Below are 20,441 nucleotides of genomic sequence, written 5' to 3'. Positions count from 1 at the left end.
CTATTGACAGTAGACTAAGCCTCAGGAAGGGATTTGTGCTGGTCTTCTGGGAGAGTGGCTTGCTGCTTTGATTTTCAGGCTGATTTGCCCTAGTGATGATGTGTCTAGAAGGCACAGAGGGGTGGGGCTTGGTGTAACAGCTCTTTGGTGGTGCTCTTTGGCTCACTGGGGTCATCAGCATTGGTTGGCTAATGGTAAACGTGGCTTTACCTTTCTAGTCTTCAGAGTAGGAAGTTCATGAATTCACAGATGTGTGATCAATCACCCCTCTTGTGTCTCCCCTTCCATCAGCTCCCCACCTTCCCCTTGTCTGGGTCCAATCTCTCCTCCTACCAGGCAGTGCCTCCCTACAGAGTTTTATTTCAGGCATGGCTGTGTTTCAAAACCTCACACTTCAGAGACTCCCAAGGTTTGGACTTGCAATGATCTTCTGGGGGAATGTTTCACTGTGTTGTGGCCAGGGATAGTTTGTTCCAGGAAATGGTCACACCACCACATAGCCATAGTTGCTCAGTTTATGGTAAATTGCAACACATAGCTGGCACTGTGTGTTTGCTGCCTTCAGCCATTGTCTTTTTTGTTATACAGGTGAACATTGTGGCTTGATGGTGTCCACAGTCTTTTGCCTACAGAGAGGCCATATCACTGTTGCAGGATTCTTAACCTCAATATCCAGGGTTCCTTGTCTCACTGCTTCAAAGAATGAAGAGGTAGACATAGAATCAAATGAGCAGAAGGCAAATGTTTATTAAAGTATAAGATCAGAAAATAAGAATAGTATGAAAGCCCTCTTTAGAGAGAGGGGGCATTTGAAAGTGAATGCCCATGAACAAAGGCAAAGAATTTTGTTTTATAAGGTTTTGATCAGCCCCTTTCCTTCCCTCTTGTTCCATCTCAGGTTCTATCATTATTGGCTAGGTAACTTTAAATGCCTAGTCATTCCTTTTTTATTTGTTTGTTTCCATCCTACAAAGGGTGGTCTATGGCCATGTCTTCCTTGTGGGTCATACATTTTATCGTCTTATTTTTATCCAGGTCTTTCGTTTGTCAAAACAAAGAAAACTCCTTCTCCCCTTGTGGCCCAGGGGATACTCAGATCTTGCTGCCCACTCCTGGGGCTCCAGCATGCTTCCAGACTGGGGTACCACCAAGGGCTGACCTCTGAAACTTCAGACTGTGCTCTGTTGTTTATTCAAAAATCTGGCAGTATTAAAGCCCTCTCTTTTCTTCCCTGTCAATGGTTTTGGGGAACCATTTTCTTGTGCAGTTCCCCATGTGTGTTTTCAGTCTTTCTAGCTGCTCTCAGGGGGAGGGCTTTCTTGAACAAACACAATGCACTGCTCTCTTTCTCCCTCCTTCTTTCTCCTCACCACAAAAATTTTTCCATCCCCTCTGTGATGCCATGGGTCTTCTCTCTCCTAATTCATCTCTTTGCACCACGTACCTACCATATTCTGTCCCTCAAATTACACAGATTGTTATGTTAATCCTCAGATCAATTTCCTAGGTCTTCAAAATGGTTTGATGTTGATCTAGCTATTTTTGAGGGACAAGAAAAGCCCAGGGTCCCCTTACTACTCCTCCATTTTAACTCCTATCAGACAAAACAGACTTTAAAACAAAGAATATAAGAAGGGAAAAAGAATGATACTATATGATAATAAAGGGGACAACCCAACAATTAGATATAACAATTGTAAATATTTATGTACCCAAAAAAAGGGAACTCACTACATAAGAGTTTTAAAAATGTAGGAACAGAGTGCCTTGGTTTGCTCAGTCGGTTAAGCATCTGACTCTTGATTTCAAGTCAGATCATGATCTCATAATTGTGAGACTGAGCACCATGTCAAGCTCTTCACTGGGCATAGAGCCTGCTGAAAATTCTCCTTCTCCCTCTGTCCTTCCCCCACCCGTGCTCTCTCTCTCTCTCTCTAAAAAAAGTGAAGGAACTAATTGATAGTAATACAATAATAATAAGGGTATTTTTAGCTCCCAACTTACATAAATGGACAGATAATCCAAACAGAAAATCAACAAGGAAAGAGTGGCATTGAATGACATGCTGGACCATATGGATTTAACAGATATATTCAGGACATTCCACCCTAAAAGAGCAGAATACACATTCTTTTGAAGTGCACATGGCAAATTCTACAGAATAGATCACATATTAGGCTGTAAAATGAGCCTGAAGAAATTTAAAAACATTGAAGTCATACCATGTATCTTTGCTAATCATGATGATATGAAACTAGAAGTCAACCACAAGAAAAAACCTGGAACGATCACAAACACATGAAGGCTAAATAACATGTTACCAAACAATGGATAGATCAACAAGGAAATAAAAGAGGAAGTAACAAATTACAGGGAAACAAATGAAAATATTTGGTATGTACTAAAAGCAGTTCCAAAAGGAAAAAGTATAACAATACCAGGCTATCTCAAGAAGCAAGCAAGTATCAAATAAGCAAGGTAACATTGCAGCTAAAGCAGCAGAAAAGAAGAACAAACAAATAAAAAACCAGTTAATCATTGGATGAACACAATTACATAACTATCAAATCATCCTAAATTTCCCAGATATCAATCTGAACACCGACAGAACAAACTCCACAACTAAAGAGAGAGAAGAGGCCACAATGAAGAATGTAGGAAAGGGGGAGACTTGGTTTAGGGGATAAAGGGATTGTGGGTGCTGTGGAGGGTGGGAAGCCATGGTCATGCAGGACAAGAGAGAGAGGAGCACATAGGGGAATGCACAAGGAAAATGGTTCCCCAAATCCATTGTCTTGGAAACTGGGAGAGGCTGAATTTCCTGAGATCTTGCAACCTGCTGGGCTTGAAGCCTAGAGTTTTAAAGTCAGTGGTCTTGGCAGGGATACAACACAGAGGGCACTGCTTGCTCCTCCAGAGAAGGCAGGAAACATCTTGGGGGCAGACAGCATGGAAACAGTATCTGAAGAACACCCGGCGCACACAGGATGGATATTATTCACTCTTCTCAGAGCTCTTCCATGGGAGGCAGCATTCCAGTAGAGGCCTCTCCAGGGACAAAGGATCTGGCTGGCCCTATTTACCACCCCTCGTCCTCAGCGTAAATGCAGACTCACCTGAGGGTGGTATACCAGCCTGGACACTAGTTGCCTAACTTTCTTACACCAAACCCCACATCTCTGCCATCTAGCAGGATTACCTGTCTCAATCAAGTTTGTCTCAGTCCCATCACAGCAGAGAGATCATCATAAACATCTGACCACACCACTTCTCTAAAGCTTGGAGTTTTAAAAGCGAGCAGGCATGACTGGGATAGAGCCCAAAGAGGACTGCCCTGCTCCCGGAGAGAAGGCAGGAAAACATCTTGGGGGAAGACGGCATGAAAACAATGATCTGAAGAACACCTGAGATAAGTGGACATCAGATATGGCAGCATAGTAGGAGGACCCTATATACATACCCTACATATATAAGGTAGATTATTCCCTTTTCTCAGAGATCTTCCCTGAGACACAGCACTTAAGTAGAGGCCTCCCCAGGAACAAAGGAGCTGGCTGGGCTCATTTCCCTCCCCCACCTCTTAGCATAAACACAGAACCACCTATGGAAAGCAATTCACCAAGCCCCACCCCCTGCATAATATGAGTCTAATTATAGACTTAGGGAACTCAGTGATCCTATCAGATGTAAAAGCATTCATGTTACAGGAGTCATAAACAAACAGAGAAAAGAGAAGATAATTTACTTGAGGAAATAATAGCTGCAAACATCCCAAATCTGGGGAAATAGACACTCAAATCCAGGAGGCACAGATATCTCCCAGAAAAATTAACAAAATAAGGGCAAATCAATACATAATGTAATTAAATTTGCAAAATATAGTGATACAGGTATACCTCAAGAAGCAATAAAAATCTCTAATAAACAACTTAACCTTATTCCTAAATAATTTAGAAAAAGAATAAATGAAGCCTAAATCCAACATAATGAAAGAAATAATAAAAACTAGAGGATAAATAAATGATATAGGAAAAAAAAGAACAGGTCAAAGAACCAGCAGTTGGTTATTTGAAAAAAAATTGATAAACCTCTAGTCAGACATATCTAAAATAAAAGATAAAGGACCCAAATAAATAAAATGACAAATTAGAGAGCAAAAATAACAACAATACTACAGTAGAAAGACAAACAATTTTAAGAGATTATTATGAAAAACTATATGCCAACAAGTTGGACTGCCTAGAAGAAATGGATAAATTTCACAGAAACATATCAACTACCAAAATGGAAACAGAAAGTAATAGAAAACTTGGAACAGACTGATAATCAGTAAAGAAAATGAATCAGTAACTTAAAACCTCCCAACAAATAAAAGTCCAGGGCCAGATGGTTTTACAGTCAAATTCTACCTAACATTTTTTTTATTAATTTTTTTTAACATTTATTCAATTTTGGGAAACAGAGACAGAGTTTGAGGAGCATGAGTGGGCATGAGTGGGGGAGGGGCAGAGAGAAGGAGACACATAATCCAATGCAGGCTCCAGGCTTTGAGCTGTCAACACACAGCGTGACACGGGGCTCAAACTCAGGATCCCGTGCAATCATGACCTAAGCCAGAGTCGGACACTTAACTGAGCCACCCAGGTGCCCCTCTACCTAACATTTAAAGAAGAGTTAACACTTATTCATCTCAAACAATTACAAATAATAGAAATGGAAAGAAAACTTCCAAATTCATTCTATATTTCACATTTTCCTAATATCAAAACCAGAAAAAAACTCCACTGAAAAAGAGAAATACTTTTCAATATCCCTAATGAACGTGGGTGCAAAAATTCTCAACAAAATACTAGCAAACTGAATCAAGCTACATTAAAAGAATCATTCGCCTTGATCACGTGGAACTTATCCCTGGCTTGCAAGAGTGGTTCAATATTCACAAATCAATCTATGTGATACACCACCTTAATAAAAGAAAGGATAAGAATCATATGATCATTTCAATGGATGCAGGAAAAACATTTGACAAAATATAACATACGCTCCTGATAAAAACCCTCAACAAAGTAACTTTAAATGTAACATGCCTCAACATAATAGAGGCCATATATGAAAAAACCACAACTAATATCATTCTTGAAGGGAAAATACTGGGACCTTTTTCTCTACAGTCATGAATGATATAGGGATGTCTACACTTACCACTTTTATTGAACATAGTACTGGAATGCCTAGCTTCAGCAATCAGACAACCAAAAGAAATAAAAGGCACACAAATTGGCAAGGAAGAGTCAAACTCTCAATCTTTGTAGATGACATGATTCTCTATACAGAAAGCCCAAAAGACTCCATGAAAAAAAAAATGCTAGAACTGATACACAAATTCAGTGAAGTTGCACTATACAAAATCAACGTACAGAAAGCTTTTGCATTTCTATACAGCAACAATGAAGTAGCAGAAATTTATATTAAGGAATCAATCATATTTGAATTTGCACCAAAAACAATATGACACATAGGAATAAACCTAACCAAAGGGATGAAAGACCTGTACGCTGAAAAGTATAAAACACTGATGAAAGAAATTGAAGATGACATAAACAAATGGAAAGGCATTCTATCTGTACTATCCAAAGCAATCTACACATTTAATGCAATCCTTATAAAAATTACCAACAGTATTCCACAGAGCTAGAACAAACAATCCTAAAATTTGCATGGAACCACAAAAGACCCTGAACAGCCACTGCAAACTTGAAAAAGAACAGCAAAGCAGGAGGCATCAAACAATGCAGACTCCAAGTTTTATTACAAAGCTATGGTGATAAGAAAATTATGGTACTGGCACAAAACCAGACATGTAGATCAATAGAACAGAGTAAAAAAAAAAAACAAATAAACTCACACAATATGATCCATTAATCTTTAACAAAGCAGGAAAGAATCTCCAATGGGAAGATGATAATTTCTTCAACAAATGGTGCTGGGAATACTGGACAGCCACATGCAAAAGAATGAAATGACCACTTTATTACACAATACACACACACACACACACACAAAATTTCAAATTGGAGTAAATACTTAAATGTGAGACCTGAAACCACAAAAATCCTAGAGGAACACACAGGCAGTGTCCTATTTGACACTGGCCATAGCAACTTCTTTCTTTCTAGATATTCCTTTTGAAGAAAGGGAAACAAAAGCAAAGTTAAACAACTGGAACTTTATCGAAATAAAAAGCCATTGACAGTGAAGGAAACAATCCACAAAACTAAAAGGTAGCCTACACAATGGGATAAGATATTTGCAAATGATATATGTGATAAAGGATAGGTATTTAAATTATATAAAAAAATACTCAACACCAAAAAATTGAATAATCCAGCAAATGGGTAGAAGACATGAATAGATATTTTTCCAAAGACATAACATCACTAATAATCAAGGAAATTCACATCAAAACTATCATGAGATATCACTTCATACCTGTGAGAATGACTAAAATCAACAACACAAAAACAACAGTTGTTGGTGAGAATGAGGAGAAAGGGGAACCTTCTTACACTGTTGGTAGGAATGTGAGCTGACACAGCCACTTTGGATGTATGGAGTTTCCTCAAAAAGTTAAAAATACAACTACCCTATCATCCAGCAATTGCATTACTACGTATTTATGCAAAATATACAAAAGCACTAAATCTAAGGGATATATGTATCCTAACGTTTATAGCAGCACTGTCTACAATACCCACATTATGGAAACAGCCCATGTATCCACTGACTGATGAATGGATAAAGAGAATACACATATATAATGGAATATTTTTCAATCATAAAAAAAGAATGAAATCTTGCCAAGAGCAGTAACATGGATGGTGCTAGAGAGTATTATTCTAAGCAAAATAAGTCAGAGAAATACAAAAACCATATTTCACTCATATGTAGAAATTTGAAAGGAATAAAGAAATAGAGAAAGGCAAACCAAGAAACAGACACCTAACTTATACAGAACAAACTAATGTTTAACATAATGGAGGTCAGTGGGTGGGAGGATGGGCTAACTAGATGATGGGGATTAAGGAATGCACTTGTGATGAGCACCAGGTATTGGATGTTAAGTGTTGAATCACTAGATTTTATACCTGAAACTAATATTACACTGTATGTTAACTAACTGGAATTTAAATAAAAACCTAAGAAAAAGAAAATGTTTAAAATGGTGTACACCAAACTATTTAATTTGATAACTTTAAGGTTGCTAAATTGGAAAGAAAGAATATGGATCTACTAATATTTACTTTCTAATATTTAATATGTATATACCTTTACTTTCCTTCAAGAAGAATAAAGTGTGAAATTGTATAATTCATATTGTCAATAATAAAGTCAGATTGGAGTCGTCAAAAACATTCCAAAGATATACATCCAAATGAATTCAAGGCAGCCTGGGTGGCTCAGGCATCTGACTCTTGATTGCAGCTCAGGTCATGATCTCAGGGTTCATGAGATCAAGCTCTGTGTCAGGCTCTGTGCTGACTGTGCAGAGCCTGCTTGGCATTCTTTCTCTCTCCCTCTCTTTTGCCCCTCCCCTGCTTGTACACATGTTCTCTCTCTCTTAAAAATAAATAAACATAAAAAGATTAAAGAATGAATTCATATATCCAGAAATGAAAGCAAAAATTTTCAAGTCAGTAATATATTAAAACTTATTCTACAGCGGTTAAATTATACATGTAGTTTTGGAACAGTGATGCAAATATTATATTTCACTTCTATCTGCAACTTTCTCTTAGGTTAAAGAAAAAGACAGGAACTGGTTAGAAGCAAAAATAAACCTCAAATAAAGACACATGCACATAAAAACTGTCTTTCTTGGGGCGCCTGGGTGGCTCAGTCGATTAAGTGTTCAACTCTTAATTTTGGCTCAGGTCATGATCTCATGATTTGTAAGATTGAGCCCCAGGTGGGACTGTATGTTGGCAGTGTGGTACCTGCTGGGGATTCTCTCTCTCCCTCTCTCTCTGCCCCTCCTCCACTCTCACTTTCTGTCTCTCTCAGAATAAACAAACATTTAAAAACAACTGCCTTTATTCTTCTTTTCCCCAAATATCAGATTAATAGTGAGTATCACACTACATCACCTATCATATCAGCCTATTTAATTAAAATAAGCTTTGGATTTGATCATTTGTACTCGTCCTACAAACTACATTATTTCCTTTCCATATATTAAAGGAAGAATTGGGACATACTACATTGTATAATCAGACTACAAATTCTGAGTATCAACAATTCTTGCATTTGTAATTGCATGCTTAAAAAGAAACTTTCAGTTTTGCATTTGTAATTGTGTGTTCAAAACACAAAACCTGTATGTTATTTACTAAGGAAAATGTTAAAATATTCTTTCAGATCTCCATCCAAGTGTCTCTTATGATTCTTGAATTGTCACTATTACTGTGAGACAGATTTTTTCTTCTCAGTAAAAAACATTTTAAGTCCAGATTCCTGCATAAAATATACAAACAGTTTAGGTACTTTAAATTTTTCTCTGATTTATAATATGGACATAGGCGTTTCAGTTTCTTGAAGTCTTAACTTGCAGAAGATCAACAGCTCTCATTATTGAAGTTTTATTTTTCTCAGGATGATTAACAAATAGCATCTGGTATCCCAAATTCTTATGGCTTTCTGGAAACCAGGTAACTCTTCTGTGTGTTCTACAAAAATTACTCCCAAGCCTCATGGGGCATGCTTCTTTACAAAAAGTGGCCTCAGACATTAATTACTGTCTCTGCATTCCAATATCAAAAGCTTTGTTTCACTCAAAATGCTTTAATATTAGGAGGCATGTGTCTCTCCACTGGTGACTTCTCCTGGTATAATAATTTTAGAAAGAACTCCAAACTTCCTGAAAGAGCTTATACTTAAATGATCCATTAATGGATCATGATTTTTTAGAGCCTGATGATTTTCTGTGATGAAAATTTGCTTTCTTATTCAAGGAGAATAGTGGTGACTTAAAAGATACTGAATGTAGCTCTACTACTATCTCAAAATCCACAGTGTCAGTGAGGAGGGAAGGCCCACTTTACCTACCACACCCTGCTTCATGGTGTATAAATTATTGTTAGCAGCCCAGACAGATATAACCACTACTTCTTGTTACTCTTCTTCACCTTCTCCTACCTGTATGTACACCCATTACAGACTTCCAATTCATGTTCTTAGCACTTGTGGCAGTAGCTATAGCCACCAGTATCTCCATATTTTTGATTTGTTGCAGTGATCATTCACTATATTATAATTTACAAGAAGAAAGATACAGTGCTAGAGCTGGAAGGGCCATTTTAAACACATATTGATTAGTTCTAATTACAAAAAAAAATATTTAAAGATCATCCTATCTCCTTATTTCCTCATCTATAAAACCTTCCAAAGAGGAAGCTCTGTTTTTACAGGTCTGGTTTGTTTTTCTAATAGAATAATCAGATAAAATGATAAGGAGGAAATATGCCTTCTACAAAAAAAAATCCATTAGTCATTCTATGAATTAAAGTATAAAATAGCAGAATAAAAGTGTCAGAGTCGACTGGCAAAAATGTACTATATTAATTCATATGAATTGAATTCATTGAATACAATGAGATAATTCACTTAGGTTCAGAGGATATTAGAGATCTGTAGGTTCACTGGGAACCACATTTTTTTTTCCCCCAGAGGAAATGAAGCTGACAGGAGCAGATACGTGGCACGTGGTGTAGTTATTACTGAGATAGTATTTAGTACCTCTAGATATGGTAAATCTTCTTAGGATATCATATAAAAACATTTTTACTGGGGCGCCTGGGTGGTGCAGTCGGTTAAGCGTCCGACTTCAGCCAGGTCACGATCTCGCGGTCCGTGAGTTCGAGCCCCGCGTCGGGCTCTGGGCTGATGGCTCGGAGCCTGGAGCCTGTTTCCGATTCTGTGTCTCCCTCTCTGTCTGCCCCTCCCCCGTTCATGCTCTGTCTCTCTCTGTCCCAAAAATAAATAAACATTGAAAACATTTTTACTTGCATATAACACTATGATTCCTTCATCTGGAGGACTAAAGATTTGGAAAAAAATGCAGAGAATAATCTACTTTTTGTGCACGTGATTATGGGAACTTTGTTCCTGAGGACTTGTGAGGTTGTTAGTGGGATTATTATGGGGGTACCTCGGGAAGAAGTTAAGACTTCTTTTATTGTAGGCCTTGCTTAATGTCCCTAGGTTGTCATGATAGCCCTGTAAAGGAAGCTGTAGCTATTGAGGTCATACATTAGACCTTCATTTATACTCATGACAGTAGAGAATACTTAAGACTCCAGTTTATTAGAAACATCTTGGGTCACCAAAGAAGACGAACTGTCTCTGTAATACTGGACCTGTAAAAATATGCCTTTAATAAAAAATAGTTGTCAAAAACAGCCTAGATATGCAGCATCCTCATATTCAGGTTACCTGATGCTTGGAGTTGTATTTGTAGCTGGGTATCATCAATGATCCGTCTATGTACATTAAATATTATAATACTTTGATTCTAGAATCAACTAACACTATAAACAAAGAAAAACTTAATTGTTCTGTAGGTTCTCTTTTGGCATTGTAATCAGGGGAGGGATTTTCTTGAAATGCCAAATTAAAGGCCAAATTAGCAAAAGCACATTTATTGTATCTATCTGCTCTACCTTTTACTACTTCTCTTCATTTTGTTTTTCTACACAGAAAAGTTTTTCTCTCCAGCGGAGGGGGTAATGCAGAATTTTATTTTGTTTGGTATCTTACATATAAAAAACACTCAGCCTAAGAAATGGAAACATTTCCATATTTGTTAGCAGGGGTGTTGAATAATTTTTGGTATATTTTTTATTGAAGCATAAAATACAATGCTATGCAAAGGATTAACTATAAAGCTTGATGACGTTTTAAAAAATGAAAACATTGGAATAGTTACCAATAATAACTAATAATAATATCACTATATCTAATGCCACCCTTGGAGCCTTGTCTCAGCCATTACCTCCAAACATGATATTAACAAATATTTATTTTCAATGTGTATTAAAATGATCACATGGTATTTATATTTTGCTCCTATAAAGTATAAATTACATTCATTCATTTTCTAATTCTAAGACAAATTTGTATTTTGACTTGCTAAATGTTTTTTTCCCCAAGTTTTTATTTAAATTCCAGCCTGTTAACATACAGTGCAATATTAGTTTAGGTGAATAATTTAATGATTCATCACTTAAATTGTAAATGGGATCCATTCCTTGATTTGTTTTTCTGCTGTTTCATGATTGGTGTATAGAAATGCAACAAATTTCTGTACATTGATTTTGTATCTTGTAATGTTGCTGAATTCATGTATTATTTATATTAATTTTTGGTGAGTCTTTCAGGTTTTCTAAATAGAAAATCATGTTGCCGGGAAATAGTGAAAGTTTGACTTCTTCCTTGCCAATTTGGATGCCTTTTTATTTTATTTTATTTTTCTGTTGTCTTATTGCTGATACTAGTAATTCCAGTACTATAGTAATTGTGTATAGTAATTTAAATAGTAATTTTGAGAGTGTACATCCTGTATTCTTCCTGACTATAGAGGAAAAGCTCTCAATTTTTCCCTATTAAGGATGATATTAGCTGTGGGTCTTCTGTATATGGCACTTATTATGTTGAGATATGTTACATCTATCCCTACTTTGTTGAGGCTTTTTCTCAAGAATAGATGCTGTATTTTGTCAAATTCTTTTTCTGCATCTACCAAGAGGATCTATATGGTTCTTATCCTTCTTTTACTAAAGTGGTGTATCATTTTGACTGATTTGTGATTATTGAACCACCCCTTGCAGCCCATATATAAGTCCCACTTGATCGTGGTGAATAATTCTAATGTGCTCTTAGATTTGATTTACTAATATCTTGTTGAGATTTTTAAAAGTTTTTAAATTTTTATTTATCTTTTAGCAGGGGAAAGGACACAAGAAGGGGAAAGAGGGTCCAAAGTGGGCTCTGTGCTGACAGCAGAAAGCCAGATGTGGGGCTCAAACTCACAAACTGTGATATCATGACCTGAGTTGAAGTTGGATGATTAATGGACTGAGCCACCCAGCTTCCCCACTTGTGATTTATTTTTTGTATCCATATTCATCAGGGATATTGTCCTCTATTCTTTTTAGTGGGGTCTTTGGTTTTGGAATCTAGGTAATGTTAGCCTCATAGAATGAGTTTGGAAGTTTTCCTTCCATTTCTATTTTTTTTAATAGTTTGAGAAGAATAGTACTTAACTCTTTTATTTATTTATTTATTTATTTATTTATTTATTTATTTATTTATTGTATGTCTGGTGGAATTTCTGTGGAAAGACATCTGGTCCTGGACTCTTGTTTGTTGGGATTTTTGATTAGTGATTCAATTTCTTTGCTGTTTATGAGTTTGTTCAAATGTTCTATTTCTTCCTGTTTCAGTTTTGGTAGTTTGTATGTTTATACGTATTTGTCCATTTCTCCCAGATTGCCCAGTGTTTGGCATATGAGTTTTCATAATATTCTCTTATAATTGTTTGTATTTCTGTAGTGTTTGGTTGTGATCTCTCTTCTTTTATTCGCGATTTTATTTGTTTGGTTCTTTCATGTTTTCCTTTTGATAAGTCTGGCTAGAGATTTATCAATTTTAATATTTCTTTCAAAGAACCATTTCTTAATTTTATTGATTTGTTCTACTGTTTTTTAAAAAATTCTATATCATTTATTTATCCTCTAAACATCATTATTTCCATTATGCTGACTTTAGACTTTATTTGCTTTTTTTTCTAGCTTCTAAATGTGTAAGGTTAGATTGTGGATTTGAGACTTTTTTGCTTCTTGAAGTTGGCCTGTATTGCTATATACTTTCTTCTTAAGACAGCCTTTGCCGAGTCCCAAAAGATTTGGACTATCATTGTTTAAATTTTGTTTGCTACTTTTAATTTTTTATTTCTCTTTAATTTCCTGGTTAATCCACTCATTTTTAGTAGGATGTTCTTTATTCTCCTTGTGTTTTTAGTCTTTCTAAAATTTTTTTGTGGTTCTCCTTGTATTTGTAGTCTTTCTAATATTTTTTTGGGTTGAATTCAAGTTTCATAGTGTTGTTGTCAAAAAAATATATTTGGTATAATCTCAATCTTTTTTGTACTTGGTGAGCCCTGATTTATGACCCAGTATGTGATCTATTCTGGAGTCATGTATTGTGCTACATTAGGATGAAAAGTTATGAATATATCTGTGAGGTCCATATGGTCCAGTGTGTCATTCAAAACCATTGTTTCCTTATTGATTTTCTGCTTAGATGATCTGTCCATTGTTGTAAGTAGGGTGTTAAAGTCCCGCACTATTACTTTATTATTATCAATTTGTTTATTTATGTTTGTTATTAATTGATATATACATATTTGGGTGTTTTCAAGTTGGGGGTATAAATATTTACAATTGTTAGATCTTCTTGATGGATAGACTCCCCCTTAATTATGATAAAATGCCATTCTTCATCTCTTGTTAGTCCTTGATTTAAAATCTATTTTGTCTGATATAAGTGTAGCTACTGTGACCCTCTTTTGACATCTATTAGTGTGACATGATAGATCATTCTCCATACCCTCAATTTCAATATGCAGGTGTCTTTAGGTCTAAAGTGAGTCACTTGTAGGGAGCCTATAACTGGGTCTTCTTTTTTTATCCTTTGTTATACCCTGAATCTTTTGATTGGAGCATTCAGACCGTATACATTCAGAGTGTTTAGTGAAAGATATGAATTTAGTGCCATTGTATTACCTGTAAAGTTGGTGTTTCTGGTGATATTCTCTGTTCCTTTCTAGTCTTTATCACTTTTGGTATTTTCCCCCCACTCAACTCAGAGTCCATTTTAATATTCCTTGTAATGCTGGATTAGTGATAATTAACTCCTTTAGGTTCTGTCTGGGATTCTCTTTATCTCTCCTTTTATTCAGAATGACACACTTTCTTGAGAAAGTATTCTTGGCTGCATATGTGTCCCATTATGCATGTTGAATCATCGTGCCACGCACTCTGGCCTGCCGTGCTTCTGTGGACAGATCTGCTATGAACCTAATCTGTCCTTCCTTGTAGGGTAAGGATTTTTTTTTTTCCTTTGCTGCTTTCAGGATTGTTTTCTAGTCTGTGTATTTTGTGAATTTTCTATGATATGTCTTTGTGGTGTCTGGTTTTTGTTGAATTTAATGGGAGGTCTCTGTGCTTCTTATGTTTTGCTGCCTGTTTCCTTTACCAGATTAGGGTTCTTTTCAGGTATAATTTGCTCAAATAAACCTTCAGTTCCTTTTTCTTTCTCTCCTTCCGGAAGTCTTATGATAGGAAAGTTATTACACTTTAAGGAGTTATTGATACCCTAAGTCTACATTCATGATCAAATACCTTTCTTTCCCTCTTTTTTCCAGCTTCATTATTTTCCATAATTTTACCTTTTATATAACTAAATAATTCATCTGCTTTGTCCATCCTCCTTGTCATTGCATCCATTAGGTTCTGCATCTCTGTTTATGGTAGCTTTTATTTTGGCCTGACTAGTTTTTAATTCTTTTATCTCTGAAGTAAAGGATTCTCTACTGTCTTCTTTGCTTTTGTGAATCCCAGCTAGTATCCTTATGGTTATTGTTTTATATTCTGGTTCAGATATCTTCCTTGAATCTGTATTGATTAAATCCCTGGACATCACTTTTTCCTGTTCTTTCTTTTGGGGTGAATCTCTCCATCGTGTCATTTTGTCTGGGTCATTGTGCGTGTGCATGTGTGTGTTTGTGATTGTTAGGAGTGCCTGTTTTATTATTGCACCTGAGAGGAATGGTTTCCATGATGTGGCTTTTTTTTCTAGCTCTAGTTGTGCTGTTTTTCTCTTTCAGTCCCCAGATTGATTTCTTGGGTGTTCAAAATGATTTGATATTTACCTAGCTGTGTTCAAGGAATGAGGAGTAGGGTTCCTCTACTCCTCTGCCATCTTATAAAATGATCTCTATTTATTTTTGTGTCAATTTTCATAAGTGGTGTCTTCAAGAAATTTGCGCATTTCATGTAAATCTTCAAAATTTTTGAGATAGGGGCTCCTGAGTGGCTCAGTCGGTTAAGTGTCAGACTTCAGCTCAGGTCATGATCTCGTGGTTTGTGAATTTGAGCCCTGTGTCAGACTCTGTGCTGACAGCTTGGAGCCTGGAGCCTGCTTCATATTTTGTGTCTCCCTCTCTCTCTGCCCCTCCCCTGCTCATGCTCTCTCTGTCTGAAATAAATAAATAACTAATTAAAATAAAATTTTAAAAAATGACATAAATCTGTCTATTAAATCATCTATTTTTATATATACAGTGTAGTCAATGGTGTCCTAGTTTTCATGGATAATTTGCACCTTCACTCTTCCTGAATAGACATGTTTGTAGGTTATCAATTTTTAGATATATTTGAACAATTTTGGCCTTTGTTGATTTTCTTTATAGTACACGTGTTTCTTATTTCTTACTTTTTTGGCTTATTTGAATTATACCATTTTATTAACTATGATTTGCTTGTATTATTACTATAATTTTAGTAACATATTATCCAGTAATATGATTTAGTCTTTTTTTCAGAAAAAGTAAAAATATCTTAAAGACTGTTAGAAATATGGATGTCAGTGGTGATTATGGGGAGTTCTCAGAACAGAAGGAAGAGTGAATTATTGTAAAGGGGAAAAAAAGGTAATCTTTGTGGTAAAGTGGCAAAGTACTTGGGTGAACTGGGTTCTAGTGTTTTATGGAAGATAGAACTAAAAAGTGATGAACTTGGATATTTATCTGAGCATGTTTCTAAACAAAGTGTTTAAGGCTTTTTTCCCCCTACAGCTTGTAGTAAAATGTGAGAAGACAGATAAATTAAAACAATTATTAAATAATAACGAACCTAAACTTGAAGTTTTGGAAAATTCTCAGAGTACCCTTGTTACAAAAAAATAAGGCAATGTGTTCAAGACAGAGCACCAACGTTGTGGTTGAAAAATTATGTGACAGAGATTGTAGTGTTATTCATGGATTTGGTCAGCCCTCTCAGCAGAAGATATAAATAGAAATAGATATTATATATCCAAATTATGTATATATATATATATATATATATAGGTATACATATATATATATATATATATATATATATATATATATATACCTCTTCTTTATTCACTCATCAGTCAGTGGAAATTTGTGTGCTTTACATAATTTGGCTATTGTTGGCAATGCTGCTATAAACATTGGGGTGAATTTGCCCTCTTGAGTCAGTATTTTTGTATCTCTTGAGTAAATACCTAGTAGGGCAATTGAAGAATCATAGGGTAGATCTATTTTTAATTTTCTGAGGAACCTAAATGTTGTTTCACAGATGTGCCAGTTTGTTTTGCCACCAAAACCGTAAGAGGTTTCCTTTTTTCCCACATCCTGGCAAAAATCTGTTGTTTCCTGTGTTATTTTTAGCCATTCTAATAGGTGTGAGGTGGTATCTCATCATTGTTTTGATTTGTAATTATCTGATGTGTGAAGTTTAGCATCTCTTCATGTGTCTGTTACCTGTCTGGATGTCTTCTTGGGAAAAATGTACATACATCTCTTCTATTTCTTAATTGAATTATTTTGGGGGGATGTTGAGTTTGATAAGTTCTTTATATATTTTGGATACTAACCCTTTACCAGATATGTCATTTGCATAAAGCTTCTTCCATGTCATAGGCTGTCTTTTAGCCTTCTTAACTATTATATTCCCTGTGCAGAAGCTATCTATCTTGATGAAGACCCAATAATTCATGTTTCTTGTTTGTTTGTTTCCCTTGCCTCCAGAGATGTATCTAATAAGAAGTTGCTATGGCCAATTTCAGAGCTTTGTGCCTGTGTTCTTCTCTGGGATTTTGATATTTTGCTGTCTCACATTTAAGTCTTTCTTCCATTTTGAATTTATTTTTGTGTATGGTATAAGAAAGTGGTTCAATTTAATTTATTTGTATGTTTGCTGTCCAGTTTTCTCAACACCATTTGTTGAAGAGATTGTCTTTTTTCCACTGGATATGTAAATTCGTGCTTCTTCAAACATTATTTGGTGATATATTTGTGGGTCCATTTCTGGGTTACCTATTCTTTTTTTGTGCTAGTACCAGACTGTCTTGATTACAGCTTTGTAATATAGCTTGAAGTCCAGAATTCTAATGACTCCATATTTCTTTTCCTTTTCAATATTGTTTTACCTATTTGGGGTCTATTGTGGTGCATACAACTTGTAAGATATTTTTTTTTGTTCTAGCCATGAGAAAAATTCTGGTCGTTATTTTGATAAAGGTTGCATTAAATGTGTAGATTGCTTTGCATAGTATAGACATTTTAATAATATTTGTTCTTCCAATCCACAATCATGGAATGTTTTTCCTATTCATTTATGACTTCTTCAATTACTTTCATAAGTGTTTTATAATTTTCATAGTACAGATTTTTTACCTCTTTGGTTAGGTTTCTTCTTAGGTAGCTCATGTTATTGGTGCAGTTGTAAATGGAATGGGTTCCTTCATTTCTCTCTCTGCTGCTTCATTATTGGTGTATAACTGCAACAGATATTTGTACATTGATTTTGTATCCAGCAACTTTGCTGAATTCGTGTATCAGTTCTAGAAAATTTTTGCTGGAGACTTTCAGATTTTCTACATACAGTATGAAATCATCTGCAAGGTTTGAATGTTTGGCTGTGTCCTTGACAATTTAGATTTCTTTTATTTCTTTTTGTTGTCTGATTGCTGAGGTTAGGACTTTCAGTACTATGTTAAATAACAATGGTGACAGTGGACATCTCTGTCTTTTTCTTGACCTTAGAGGAAAAGCTCTCATTTTCTCCCCATTGAGGAAATTACCTGTGGGTATTTTTTATGGCCTGTGTGATGTTGAGATATGTTTCCTCTATGTCTACTTTGTTAAGAATTTTTATCAAGAATCAATTGTATATTGTGCAAATACTTCTTCTGACTCTAATGACAAGATCATATGGTTCTTATCCTTTCTTTTATTAATGTGATATATCAGGATAATTAATTTGCAAATATGGAACCACCCTTACAGCCCAGGAATAAATCCACTTTATCAGAGTGACTAATTATTTTTATTTGGTGTTGGATTCAATTTGCTAGTATCTTGTTCACAATTTTGCACCCATGTTCATTAGGGATATTGGCTTGTAAATCTCCTTTGTCTGGCTTTGGAATAAAGGTAATGCTGGCCTCATAGAATGAGTTTGGAAGTTTTCCTTCCATTTCTACTTTTTGGAGGAGTTTGAGAAGAATAAGTATTAACTCTTCTTTAAATGTCTGGTAAAATTCCCCTGGGAAGTCATCTGGTCCAGAACTCTTATTTGTTGAGAGATTTTTTTATTAATTTTTCAATTTCTTTGCTGCTTATGGGTCTGTTCAAATTTTCTATTTCTTTCTGATTCAGTGTTAGTAGATTATGTCTCTAGCAATTTACCCATTTCTTCCAGATTGCCCAATTCATTGGCATGTAATTTTTCATAGTATTCTCTTATAATTGTTTGTGTTTCTGTTCATTTCGTTGTCATCTCTTCTCTTTCATTAGTGATTTTATTTATGTAGGTCCTTTCTGTTTTCCTTTTGATAAGTCTGGCTAGGAGCTTATCAATGTTATTAATACTTTGAACAAACCAGCTTCTTGTTTCATTGATCTGTTCTACTTTTTGGTTTTTTTTTTTGACTTCTATATCATTTATTTCTTTTCTAATCTCTTATATTTCCTTTATTTTGCTGGCTTTCGGATGTATTTGCTTTTCTTTTCCTAACTCCTTTAAGTGTAAGTTTAGTTTCTGTATTTGAGATTTTCTTGCTTCTTGAGGTAAGTCCGTATTGCTCTGTACTTCCCTCTTAGGACCACTTTCGCTGCATCCCAGAGGTTTTGGACTCTCATGGTTTAATTTTCATTTGCTTCAATTTATTTTTTTATTTACTCTAAATTTTCTGGTTGACTCATTCATTGTTTAGTAGCATGTTGTTTAACCTCCATGTATTTATGGTCTTTCCAAATTTTTCTTGTGGTTAACTTGAAGTTTTACAGCATTGTGGTCTGAAGATATGTGTGGGATGGTCTTAGTCTTTTTGTACTTGTGAGGCCTGTTCCCATTCCTAAATTACAGATGGTTTTCAGCTGTTATTTCCTCAAATAAATTCTCTGCCCCATTTTCTCTGTCTTCTTTTCTGGGACTCCTATAGTATGAATGTTATGTTTCATGCAGTCTCTGAGTCTCTTAACGTCTATTCTCTTGTTCCATACTGTTTCTCTTTTGTTCAGTTTCATTATTTTCCATTATTTTTTCCTTCTCTGTCACTAATTCCTTCCTCTGCTTCTTCCAGCCTGATGCTCATTGCATCAAGCCTGTTTCCAACCTCATTTACTGCATTCTTTATCTCTGTTTGGTTCTTTTTAAACCTATTTTATCTATGTGGCAAGAGTCTCACTGCTGTTGTGTATTCTTTTCTCAAACCCCGTGAGTAACGTTATGATTGTTGCTTTACATCTCCATGAGGCATGTCACTTACATCTGTTTTGCTTAGAGCCCTAGCTGTAGCCTTATCTTGGTCTTTAATTTCGGATTAATTTCTGTGTCTTGGAACTTTGTCTAAATAAATCTGCCTTCTTCTCTGTGTTGGAAAGGCCAATTATGTTCCCTGCTCTTGAGAGTAATGGCTTTATGAAGAAGAGTTCATATAGTGTCCAGGGCCTGAAGCTTCTGGGAATGTCTCTGGTGTGTTCTGAAAGCACTCTCCTGTTGTGTTTTGGCTGCCCAACACTTTAGGCCATTCATCTGCAGAGGTTCTCCTTGCCTGATGTGGGCAGTGTTTGGTCTCTTGCCTAAATATGGTGAGTTTTCACTAGTTGTGCCCTTGTCTTCTTCTGAAATGAGACCTGATACCACTTCCACAAGAACTGAGGCCCTGTAGAACTCTCCAATTTGGAGACATGATATGGGCAAGGGTCTTCAAGGTGAGAGTCCAACTTACCTGGGACTGAGCCAAGCTCGGATGAGAGGGGCAGTCCTTCCAGAAATCAGGGGAGTGGGTTTGGTATAAACAAATTTGGCAGCCATTGTGAGCACCATGTTGCTTCCTGCAGGTGGCTCTGTGTTTATGCTGAGGAGTGGGGGAGGGAAATGACACTAGCCAACTCCTTTTTTTTCCCAAAGAGGAGTTTCCCTGAAACCTGCCTGTCAGGAACAGGCTTTGTGAATAAAACTAATCACCTCCCTATGTGCCCCAGGTGTTTTTCAATAGTGTTTCCACATTGTCCCTGGGTTGTTTGCCTGTCTTCTCTCCAGGAATAGTGCAGTGCCCTCTGGACTCTATCT

This window comes from Prionailurus bengalensis, chromosome X, assembly GCF_016509475.1.
Source record: "Prionailurus bengalensis isolate Pbe53 chromosome X, Fcat_Pben_1.1_paternal_pri, whole genome shotgun sequence".
NCBI lineage: Eukaryota > Metazoa > Chordata > Mammalia > Carnivora > Felidae > Prionailurus > Prionailurus bengalensis.
The sequence above is the reverse complement of the archived record's forward strand: the minus strand, read 5'-3'. Positions refer to the sequence as shown.